We start from the raw sequence: 12,104 nt of genomic DNA on the forward strand, positions 1-12,104 counted from the left end.
ACAATGGGGAATGTCTCATTAGCAGCTCCATGAACGCATTTGGAGCTTGCAGTCCAAGAGAGGGATGAATAATTAGACAGAGCCAAGAGTAGACTTTTAGTCTTCTTGTGTTTTATGTGGAAGCAATTTGCTACTCTCTTTAATTTGTTATGGAATATAATTAGAGACTGGTTTAGGGCATGGAAAACAAAAGTGGTCTCCTTGGAGTGCTGTCAGCACTTCAGAATAAGACACTTATGTCCAACCTTATTTATGTTCTCATATATGTGCTATAAAGTCCCAAAATGTCCTGACTTAGCAAAGCATCACACTGTGGCTGAGCAAAATACACCTTGTGTCAGCTATTTATACTCATTTACTTTGACAGAATATTTCAGTGCTATATCATTATACTGTCCACATCTCTGAATTACTGCAGGTGAAATAATTAACAGTGCGAAAATGTTCACCTGCAAACCAAACTTATTATACCTTAAATCCTTAAACATGAAGGTTGCACAATTATGAACGTATTTATTGTTGTTTGAGTAGTCCTCTTCATTAGGTGAGTTTTTGGGGTGGAGTTATTCTTATCTAATTGTTATCGCTCTGGGCCTACTGACGCTCTCTTCCTTTTTGTCCCTGCTGATCGTTTTCGGTTGTAACCTGGAAAGGAGGGAAGGAGATAGCAAAGCAGGACAAATTTAAGAGACTGCAGCTCCATCGTCTATCTATGTCCTGGCTGGCTTCCCTGCTACTTCTGCTCACAGCCTTTGCTAACATAAGACAATATTTTAATCCTGCTCATACCCCTTTTCCTGGTGACCTCCACTTGCACTTCCAATTGGGCCAAACTAAACTGACATGGAGGGAGCAATTCCATGGCCACTAGACAGCAGCTAGACAGTCACAGGATAGCTGGTTTTTCAGGAACCAACCTCAGAGCCTGCACTCTGAGGTTGGTTCCTGGAGAACTGACCTCCACCAACTTCTGTGCTGCCTCGGAGGAAGCGCAGAACAGCCCCATCCTCCACACTCACAAGAGGAGCGCAGAGCGGCTGAAAGGGGTGTTCCGGAGGGGGCTCTTCCGGGCTAGGGAGGGCAGAAATGCCTGTACGATACATCCAATGTGTCGTACAGTAGCCTCTTCTCCTGCTCCACCCTTCCACGGCTAGACAGCTGCAATTGGCTGTCTAGCCAGAAATGCAGGGCAAGAGAAGCATGGAGGGAACGATCCCCTCTGTGCTTCTCCTGCCCTGCTTTGGATAGGTGGTCACCTCCGAGTTCGGAGGTGGCCAACTATCTGAATAAGATTGCACCCTAAATGTATTATTGCATTTAACATGCACATTTCTTAAAAATGCAAATAGCTGCCACCGGGGGTGGGGCAGAATTGGGATCAGGGCAGGTGGGAAGCGGGAGTTTAACCCTTTCCACCCTATGGTTCTCTCCCTCCCACCTCAATGCTGCAACTTACATAGGGAGGATTTACACTATATTATGCTATTTACAGTACTTTTCAAATTAGGAATTAAAATGTGGATGTCTTAACAGTTCAGTGACAGTCCTTTCTCATTTGAAGGTATGAATGACCTCTGATAGAAGAATGCAGAATGCTCTGTGACGTATGGCCAATGTAGTGGTAGAAGTACATAGTTCCACATCACTTTTCTGTGCAGACTCCTTAAATGCTCTGCAAACGTTCCTGCCCAAGTAATGTCATTTTACATAATTTATGCCCCTGTACAATAATGAAGACTTAATGTACAGTCTTCATTAAGATAATGGCCTGGCATAACAGGATCCCAGCTGCTATGGGCACAAAGTGTCTGCTTTAGAGATAATTGTTGATACTGGGCTCTTTGTTAATTACACAAACATATACTTCTCAGTTCAGTTAACCACCCTAACTTTCCCTGCTGCTGTTCTCTCATCCTAAAGTTTTCCTGTTCCAGTCTTGCAGGTCTCTCTTCTGCTGGGAAATCCTTTTTAATTCATTCTACAGCACAGAGTTTCAAAAGATTGTGTGTGCAAAAGTGTTAGCTGGCTCCCATGAAGATTCCACATACAGTTTTCTGGCTGGAGTGTTGTCTGTACTCTATTCCAACAGAGCATGATCAGTAGGACTTCTTGCTCTCTGAAACAAACCTGAGAGATCACAGATATAAGATGGGCAGGAACAGTAAAATGTTGGCTTTTGAAAAATGATAGTTGGGAGAAAAGGAGGGAAAGAGAGGCTGACAAGACTGAGTAAAAGCTCTTGAAAACAGTAGCAGTCAGGGGGCTTGGCTTTTAGGGCGTTCTGGATTGAGTTATAAAATGTGACTGATACATTTCATTCACACCAACTCGCAATTAATTTGTTGGGACTTTCAGTAACAGCTAGAAAGCTTGTAGCTTCCTTGTGGTACCTGAAGCAGCGGGGAAAGTGGGAGCTTAATTGGGGTCTTTCCTTCATAAGCACAGCAGATATGCAAACAAGATATGTAAGTATCTAACGTCACTCAGGGTGCAATCCTGTGCATATTTAGACAGAAAAAAGTCCTACAACTCTCAGCGTTCCCCAGCCAGCATGGTGAAAAAAGTCCAGCAACTCCCAGCTGGCTGGGGAAAGCTGGGAGTTGTAGGATTTTTTTTCTGCCTAAACATGCATAGGATAACCTTGGGCCTCAGTATGTAGATTTTGTTAGAAACAATACAAATACATTGTAAGTATCACAGTTAATCATATAATAATGTATTTTTCATCTTGTGGATAATGAGAAGGGGGGTACTTAGAAGGGGGGGTACTTTCTCATTTTTTCTGTGAAGGGTTGTTCCCCCACAACATACTTTTGTAATTATATATCAAGAGTGAGCAACTTGTGACCCGCCGAGGGGTTGGATTCAGGATCTACCTTTCTCGTGACCTTTGCTCATGGAGGGGTGCTCTGCCCAGTTTGGATTCCCCCATGCCACATCTCACCCCATTCAGCAGGATTTCCTGACTCTCCATGTAGTATTTTCAGGGCCTGGAAGGGCTGCCATAGCAAGGAGTGGATGGGGAAGTCCACTTCCGCCAGCGCAATTGATCCAACTTAATCTGAATCCAAACCCAGATGTTTTGGCCTACAACTCCCACCAGCTCTAGCTAGCATAGCTAATGGTGAGGGATGATGGGAGTTGTAGGCCAAAACAACTCATAGAATCATAGAATCATAGAATAGTAGGGTTGGAAGGGGCCTACAAGGCCATCGAGTCCAACCCCCTGCTCAATGCAGGAATCCAAGTCAGAGCATCCCTGACAAATGGTTGTCCAGCCTCGTCTTAAAGGCCTCCAGTGTGGGAGAGCCCACCACCTCCCCAGGTAATTGGTTCCATTGCCGTATTGCTCTGACACTCAGGAAGTTTTTCCTGATGTTCAGCCGGAATCTGGCTTCCTGTAACTTGAGCCCATTATTCCGTGTCCTGCACTCTGGGATGATCAAGAAGAGATCCTGGCCTTCTTCTCTGTGACAACCTTTCAAGTACTTGAAGAGTGCTATCATATCTCCCCTCAGTCTTCTCTTCTCAAGGCTAAACATGCCCAGTTCTTTCAGTCTCTCTTCATAGGGCTTTGTTTCCAGTCCCCTGATCATCTTTGTTGCCCTCCTTTGAACCCTCTCCAGCTTGTCTGCATCCTTCTTAAAGTGTGGTGCCCAGAACTGGACACAGTACTCCAGATGAGGCCTAACCAGTGCTGAGTAGAGGGGAACTAGTACTTCCCGGGATTTGGAAGCGATGCTTCTATGAATGCAGCCCAAAATAGCATTTGCCTTTTTTGCAGCCACATCACATTGTTGGCTCATATTCAGCTTGTGATCGACGACAATTCCAAGATCCTTCTCGCTCGTAGTGTGGTTGAGCCACGTATCCCCCATCTTGTAACTGTGCATTTGGTTTCTTTTTCCTAGGTGCAGAACTTGGCATTTGTCCCTATTAAATGCCATTCTGTTGTTTTCTGCCCAGCACTCCAGTCTATCCAGATCACTTTGAATTTTGTTTCTGTCTTCCAAAGTATTAGCTATCCCTCCCAATTTTGTGTCATCTGCAAATTTGATCAGCATTCCCTGCACCTCCTCCTCCAAGTCATTAATAAAAATGTTGAAGAGCACTGGGCCCAGGACTGAGCCCTGCGGTACCCCACTCGTTACCTCTCCCCAGCTTGAGAAGGTCCCATTGATAAGCACTCTTTGAGTCTGAACTGAAGGGCCACAAGTAGCTCACCCCTGACATTGTATATGTAAGGGTAGCATGCGATGATACTTAGATTCCACGGATACAATCCGTGGTAGATCTGAAACCATGGTTATTGGTGTGGCAATACAGTGACTGGCATGACTAACTAGTAACTAGTTATGTAGTTATGTGGGACTGCCCAGAGAGCTTCAGCTATTGGGTGGTATAGAAATATCTTAAATAAAATAAAACCTAAGTTGTCGGACTTAAATTAACAATAGTTTTGTGACTGGCTGTTACTTGTAACAACTGGGGTGCTTCCCCCACCCCTTTAAATATATTTGATCTAATTTCAGGCTTCTATAAGGAAAAGGGGAAAATGTGACTATAGATCACTATGTAGATCCTATGACTACTTGGTATGGCAAACCCAGTAGGAGAAACTGTTAAAGAATCTGGCTTGGATCCTGAAAACTGTGAGTGGAAGAAGGCTTATGGAAAGGTAGTATCCCCTCTTCCCTCCTTTAGCCTCTGTACCCCCTAAAAAGCATATTCAGAGGGTTGGAGACTCTCCTGAATGGTGTAGGATGAGATGTGGGGAGTGGGGGAGAATTGGCCAAAATTGGGCAGAACCACAGTGCAAACAACCCTTTCAAGACTCCTCCCCTCACTCACCTCTTCATGCCTGTGGAGTGTCCAGCCTGTCTGATGGCAACTCTGATATCTACCTCCTAAAATGTAATGTCTATGATGAGCTTCTTCTATGCACATCTGCCTACAGTAGCTTGTCATTGCACCTGCTCTTCACTTGTTAAACAAGTCTGAGTAGGCCATGGATGGTAACTGATGCTTAGATAAGGTCAGTACAACTGAACAAATACCAGCTTCTCCATGAAGAATGTTAAGCCCCAGAAACAGTTGTACCAGATGCTGTTCCCAATTAAATCTAAGCAGCAAAACTCGAGGGGGAAAATATTTAACTTATCTCAAATAGGTGACAATTCACCCAGTATGCTTGTTTAAATGTATTTAATGTTCTAAAGCTTGATTTTGCAGTTATTCAGTGGAGTATTATTCTCTAGCTACCTCAAAGTACATATATCCAGCTTGACAAAACAATAGTATATAGATGCTGAGGAAGAGAGCACAACAAACAGATTTTGCTAAAGAGCTCTCTCAAATAATAGACACAGCAGGATTACAGTGTAGAACATCACAAACAGAATACATTTTTGGGCTTAAATCTGATATATTTTCAAAGATACTTGTAGGGAGGATCTCTGTGTGTCAAAGAGGGCATAGTGTCGAGCAGATTAGAACACCTAAAAGGGGTAGACTCTTCCACAGAGGCGCTGTGGGTGACAATACCAGGCTCCAAAACTAATTTAGTGCTAGGAATGTGGTATCATCCCCCCAACTAGAATGCTCAGGGTGATCTTGACATGGAAAACTAAATCAGGGAGACCTTCAAACGAGGAAGTGTTGTAATAATGGGTGACTTCAATTACCCCCACATTGACTGGATAAATGCATATTCCAGTCACAACAAAGAGGTTAAATTTCTCGATGTCCTAAACAACTGTGCATGAACTGTTCATGTCCTAAACATGAACACTTGGTCATGGAAACAGCCAAAGGGGAGGCGACCCTGGATTTAATCCTAAATGGTGTTGCCCAGGTCCTAGTACGAGATGTTAATGTTGTTGAACCAAATGGAAAAAGTGACCACAGTGCTATCAGATTAAATATATATTTAAATGGAAAATTGCCCACGAAGTCCAACACAGTCACATTTGACTTCAAAAAAGGAAACTTGTATAAAATGAGAGAACTGGTGAAAAGGAATTTGAAAGGGGGAGTCAAGAGGGTTAAATCCCTTCAATATGCTTGGAGGTTACTCAACCCCACAATAATAAAAGCTTAGCTGAAATGTATACCACAGGTTAGGAAAGGTAGCACCAAGTCCAAGAGCTCACCGGCATAGTTAACAAGCAGTGTCAAGGGAGCTATTAGAGAAAAGAAGGCTTCTTTCAGAAAACAGAAGTCTTCCCCAAGTGAGGAAAATGAAATGGAGCACAAGTCTGCACAAAGGTGATGGCAAACAGGCAACAAGAGATGCAAAGAAGCATTTTGAAGAGCATATTGCTAACAATATCAAGGCCAACAATAAATAATTCTTTAAATATATCAGAAGCAGAAAACCAGCTAGGGAGGCAGTTGGACTGTTGGATGACAATGGAGTTAAAGGATTACTGAAGGAGGACAAGGAGATTGCAGAGAAGCTGAATGAATTCTTTTCATCAGTCTTCACTGTAGAAGATATAAGACAGATACCTGTGCCTGAACTGATGTTTTCAGGAAGGGAGTCTGAGGAACTGAGGCAAGCGGTGACAAAAGATGAAGTTTTCAACCTTATTGATAAACTGAAAGCAAATAAATCACTGGACCCAAATGGTATCCATCCTAGAGTTCTCAAAGAAGTCAAATATGAAATTGCTGATCTTCTAACAAAAAAATGCAACATGTCCCTAAGATCAGCCTCTGTACCAGAGGACTGGAAGATGGCCAATATAACACCAGTTTTTAAAAAGGGATCCAGGGGGATCTAGGAAGTTACAGGCCTGTTAGCTTAATGTCCGTTCCGGGTAAGTTGGTTGAAAGCATCATTAAAGATAAAATTAGTGAGTATATATAAGGACAAGCCCTGCTGAAAAAGAATCAACATGGCTTTTGCAAAGGTAAGTCCTGTCTCACTGTCCCTTTAGAGTACTATGACAGTGTCAATTAACATGTAGACATTGTTTACTTGGATTTCCAAAAGGCTTTTGACAAAGTCCCTCACCAAAGACTCCTGAAAAAACTTAGCAGTCATGGAATAAGAGGACAGATCCTCTTATGGATCAGTAACTGGTTAAAGAATAGACAGCAGAGAGTAGGAATCAATGGTAAATTCTCCCAATGGAAGGAAGTAAATAGTGGGGTCCCACAGGGATCTGTACTGGGATCAATGCTTTTCAACTTGTTCATAAATGATCTGGAATTAGGAGTGAGCAATGAAGTGGCCAAGTTTGCGGATGACACCAAAACTATTTAGGGTAGTTAAAACAAAAAGGGATTGTGACGAGCTCCAAAAGGATCTCTCCAAACTGGGAGAATGGTCATCCAAATGGCAAATGTGGTTCAAAGTAAAGTGATGCATGTTGGGGCAAAAAATTTCAACTTCAGTTATAACCTGATGGGATCTGAGCTAGCTGTGACCAACCAAGAAAGAGATCTTGGGGTTGTGGTGGACAGCTTGATGAAAATGTCAACCCAATGTGCAGCTGCTGTAAAAAAGGCAAACTCCATGTTAGGCATAATTAGAAAAGGAATTGAGAATATAATGGCCAATATCATGCTGCCTTTATACACATCTATGGTGCAACAACACCTGGAATACTGTGTACAGTTCTGGTCACCATACCTAAAAAAAGATATTGGAGAGCTGGAAGAAGTGCAGAAAAGGGCAACTAAAATGATCAAGGGGCTGGAGCATCTCCCCTATGAGGGAAGGTTACAACAGCTGGGATTGTTTAGCTTGAAAAAAGGAGGGTAAGGGGCGACATCATAGAGGTGTACAAAATTATGCATGGTGTGGAGAATGTGGATAGGGATTTTTCTCCCTCTCTCAAAAACTAGAACGCGGGGTCATCCCATGAAACTGACTGGTGGGAGATTCAGGAAAGATAAAGTACTTCTTCACACAGTCCTTAGTTAAACTATGGAATTTGCAACCTCAAGATGTAGCGATGGCCACCAATTTGGATGGCTTTAAAAGGGGATTAGATAAATACCTGGAGAAGAAGACTATCAATGGCTACTAGCCCTGATAGCTATGTGCTACCTCCAGTACCAGAAACAGTATGCCTATGTACACCAGTTGTTGGGGAACATGGGCAGGAGGATGCTGTTGCACATGTGTCCTGCTTGTGGGTTCCTGGTTGACAGCTGCTTAGTCACTGTGTGAACTGAATGCTGGACTAGATGGACCCTTGGTCTGATGCAGCATAGCTCTTATGTTCTTATGTTTCTATTGCATTACTGGACAAAACAACAATCTCTGCTATGATGCTGGGTGTTTTTTTTGTTTCTGAACTCTGATTCCCATAACATCGGGAGTTTGCTCTCACTTGCTGTCTTAACAAAATCTAATGAGGAGGCCAAGATGCTCTAAGACCATGCTCCCCGCACTGAATTCTCCGTATACTCTTAAACCAAGATCATACTCAAGCAGGTAAAAATGTACTAGCTAAGTTAGAATTACTTTATTGTTATTTGGAATCCTTTCTGTGCAATTGTTCCCATCCCTGGTTCTTCCTGTTTCCCCAAATAAACTCTTTTTTATACTTGAACATTCGGCTGTGTGGTTTTAAAAGGGAATTTCTCACTAAAACCATCCCCATGTGCAGCACGGTACAATTGCAAAGCTACCCCTTGCGTTGTAAGGATTTCCACAAGGTTTTTGTTATATTCTGTTCTGGGCTTTGGGCAAGAAAATTGAAAGCGCCTTTCTTTTTATTTTTTTCCAAAAGCTGGGCTGAACTGAGGGTTCCTTGGCAGAAAGACTTAGAACTCCACGAATGGCTGGTCAGACTACAGTGTGTCAGGACATTCAACCTGACTGCTGACAACCTATCATAATTTTGGGGAGGGAAATTCTTGTAAAGATGGAGTCCACCCGTAAGAAAAGTCATTCCCTCATCCTAGATTTGTAACAGTACCCTTAATTGACACAAAAGTATGTCTTGTGTGATATGGACTGGGCCTAGCTGTCATAAATAGATGAAGTAAACATCTTTCTGGATTGTACCACTTCAGCCCATAGGAAGTGCTTCACATGATCCAATCCTCCTACATGCCAATAATTTACAAAATAAAGTACCAACATAGAAACTAGCATGTAAAGGAGGAGGTTTCTAGCCTTTTTAATGGGGAGGTATTCCACTATGTGAGTCCCAACCTGCAGATGGAGATCATACAGTTCAGAAAGATTACTTCAACTTCTGTTTGTAATTAGGTCCCTGAGTACTTAAACTCTCCTTCAAAATAACCTTATAATGGAACTACACTCATTCTAACATGTTACTTATTATATTTAACTGTTTTGGACTTGCCAATAATATAGTACAGTGTGGCCCCTAGTGAATGGAACAAGTCATTAGTAGGTGAAAATAAGCAGTGAGGTCAGTGTTGGTAAAAGAATGCAGAAGAAGTCTCTTTAGTTCTTAAGCGGTGAGACCATAGCTCAATTATAGGACACATTTTTTGCATATCGAAGGTCACAGTTCCACCCCTGGCATCTCCGTTTAAAAAAGGATTAGGTAGCACAGCTGTGAAAGACCCAGGCTTGAAAGCCACTGCCAGTCAGAGTAGACAATACTGGGACATGGGAGGAGACTGACCTGGTATAAGGCAGCATCTGTTGTCCAATATACCTTTGTACATCCATGCATTTGTTTGCAAAAGGTTCCACACACACTGGGAATGGGTCAGGAATCATAACTTCAAAACTCTACTCCACCTCTATAGCAGAATAGCTGCTTCAGGGGGCTTTGGCAAAAAGTGAGATATAAATTTAAGTATACATGTGTTAATTTGGGACAGTTGCTAATGGTAGGCTTATGGAAGCAATCGTTTCCCATAAGTGGCAATGGTGAAGGGAATATATACACATTTTGTTTTTGCCATGATAAAAAAGTATCACCTCTTTGGATAGAAGAACTTGCATTCACCACACAGGTAATCCATATTTTTAAATTTTGGAGTAAAATTACTGCTCAGGGAATAGATATGAAATTTAGGCCTAGTACCAGTGCCCCCCCCACCCCCCGAGCATTTAATACACTAACTCAGAAGAAACCGTTAAAAGCCAATAAACAGAAACACACAATAGTATTAACTCTATCCCCTTACTGAAACATTAGTGCTATACTAATCTCTCATTGAAATATCCATGATTTGAAATTAGTTTTCCATTGGCATGAATATACTGATATAGCTATTACAAAGCTGATATTCTATACAGCATAGCTGGACACGTTCAAGGCCCCACCCTTCAGGAAGGCCTGTTGCCACAATTAGGTTGCAGGCACAAAAGAAATGCTCTTTTTCCTCCAAGTTAATGATTTTCCCTGTCTTGTCCACATCTATGCATGTGGATCATAAGGTACTTGCTCAATGTCTTCCCTGGCCCCCAGAAGCAGCACTGCTATCATCATCTGTCCCTTAGATGTCTTAAAATTCTCAGTTGCTTAAGCCAGCTGACTCACAGGTTGTTGGTTTAATACAGAGTATAGTAAGTCAGCCAGCTATATAGAGATTTATATTACGTAAATCATACAAACATTTTATAAGCAATATATTTTATTAAGAACTTGGCACTGATGTGTTCTAGACAAAGCAGAATACAAGAACTCCAAATGGCAGCAGAAAACAGATTTCATATATTATATGTAACTTGTTCCATTTATGTTGTTCATTCCCTAATGCACCCCTTAAGTTTTAAACACCGTATTTGTTGTTTTCATATTTCATAGGCCAGAATCCAAATAACTCCATCCATTGACAGAAGGCTTTCATCAGCAGAAGGGTGTGTGTGTGATTTTCAGCTATTCACCCTCCCTCTGGGGTGTCCTCCAGGTCCGGAGCACATTAAGGATGTGTGTGCAAGGGGCTACTGGGTGGGGTGGGGAAATCACTGAAAATTGCATCCCCCTGTTCTTTTGATGAAAGCCTTCTCTCAACCAATAGAATTAGTTGGATTCTGCCCTTAATACATTCAGGCTTGTCAGATTTGCATTCGAAATGTATTATTTTCTATAGAGTATTTATGGGTTTTAAATAGTTTCCCAGGGAATACACAGCATAAATTAGTTTGAGGTGTCAAAATTGCCTCTTTTGGGGGGCTGTCACATCATTCAATTTAAAATAGTTGCTCTCCATTAAAGTTTTAGGACTGACTGAGCATCATCATCAACATTAAGCCCTCAATACTCCTCCCACCAGGAAGCAGAGAGAGGTCTGCCATCTAGTAGAAGTGCACTCTGCATCCTCCGATATTGCTGCAGGGGCCCACAATGAATGATGAATATGTAGTATAAAATTGTCTGTAAGTGATGAATATAGAAAAACGTAAAATTACCATATTATCCGAGACAGAGAGAGAGGAGCAGAAAAATAAAAAGCTTGCCAATGCTGCAAAATGAAAATACAATTTTAGTCGGCAAATGACAAAAGCAGGGGACTATTGGAGGGCACCATAAATCACTTATCAAGAGGGAGGAAAAGACATCCTATGATCTGAGGCACTGGGAAAGGGCACTAGTGTTAGCACTCTTTATCACACGGTTTGGCCTGATGTGGCTGACTTCCTTTCCTTTCCTTTTTAAAACAGCTGTTGCAAGAAGGCTGAGCCGGATCGTGATTATGTGCAGGCCAAGAGAAAGAAAGAAAGCTCTGAGCTCTGCAAGAACTTCCGCGCCGACTGGAGAAAAAGAGAGAGTAAGGGCGCAATCCTATGCATGTTTAGAGAGAGAAAAGTCCTACAACTCTCAGCATTCCCCAGACAGCATGGGTGGCTGGGGAACACCGGTAGTTGTAGGACTTTTTCTGCCTAAACATGCATAGGATTCCGCCTTAAATATACTTTTGCTTTGCTTTCTTTAGAAGAATAAGATCTGCAAATGAACTGAAGCACAGCACGGACAATACAAACCATGAGCCTGAAGGCTGAATTAGATTAAGCTGACAACGAAATAAGAAAAGATGCCTCCATCCCAGCAGCAGGACGTTCAGTCTCTCACCTTTTTCGCATTCCTATCATCCTCTCGGTACCATAGAGTTTCAGGTCTATTCCCCATCCCAAACGCGCTCACAACAGCAACTGCGAC

At 42.3% G+C, this 12,104-nt stretch overlaps 1 long non-coding RNA gene across 1 annotated transcript; it reads right to left on the minus strand.

Annotated features, from left to right (window-relative positions):
- Window positions 1–493: 493 nt before the first annotated feature.
- On the minus strand, window positions 494–12,104 carry LOC146350003 (uncharacterized). Its single transcript, XR_014789152.1, has 4 exons — window positions 12,018–12,104; window positions 9,618–9,765; window positions 2,049–2,127; window positions 494–645 (listed from the first exon to the last, which is right to left on the minus strand). It is a non-coding gene; the product is annotated as an uncharacterized LOC146350003 (long non-coding RNA).

Source organism: Heloderma suspectum, chromosome 3, assembly GCF_057233095.1.
Source record: "Heloderma suspectum isolate Gila_16-S chromosome 3, 16-S_ref, whole genome shotgun sequence".
In the NCBI taxonomy this organism is placed as follows: Eukaryota; Metazoa; Chordata; class Lepidosauria; order Squamata; family Helodermatidae; genus Heloderma; species Heloderma suspectum.